Consider the following 738-nt stretch of genomic DNA (forward strand, 5'->3'; position numbering starts at 1 on the left):
GTTCCTTTTGGGATTTTAATCCTAATTCTGTAGTTCTAAAACCTTGCTGTTCTTTCTAGCGTAAGGAATCCCATAAGTGGATTCCTCATATGCGTTTAAATATACATTGTATCTTATGCGTAATTAATGGTCTTTGGACTAAATTTTTATACGCTTGTGATCTTCTGGTTTTTCGCCATGATCCTCTGTTGAAACTGCCCTATAACCGCTTCAAACCCATTCTTCCATATTTTATATGTCTTCTCTAATTTTTCTCGGTCGGTCTTTTTTCCCATTTTCCCAATTTCCTCTTAACCATTGCTCAGTTTTTCCTAAGATCTTGCCTTGTCCGCATTATGTCCCTTTCAATGCGTCGTTTCCACCATTATTCCTTTGCTCCACCAATTTTGTTGTCTTACGTCGTAATTTTTCCTGAAGAAGTAGCGTAGTAGCTCGGAGAATATTCCTTTTTTGTGTTATTTCCTCCGTCTGGATGTTTGGTATGGGAGTATTTATCTTTTGTGTTACTTTATATGTCATACTTCTATCTACCCTTCTCATATTCATGGGGATTTTTTTCTTCTGGAGCATTCATCAAGTCGGTGAGTCGTCTTTGAATTTCAAGTACTTCATTATCTAGTTGGTTCAATTCCCCTGCATGTCCAGCCCTTCACAGTATCACAGTAACAGCTCCATCACCATTCCCTTGTTTCTCCTGACTACTCTTCTCCCTGCTTTCAAATTCTACCTCGCTGTTTT

Source organism: Octopus bimaculoides, chromosome 1, assembly GCF_001194135.2.
Source record: "Octopus bimaculoides isolate UCB-OBI-ISO-001 chromosome 1, ASM119413v2, whole genome shotgun sequence".
NCBI classification, from domain to species: domain Eukaryota; kingdom Metazoa; phylum Mollusca; class Cephalopoda; order Octopoda; family Octopodidae; genus Octopus; species Octopus bimaculoides.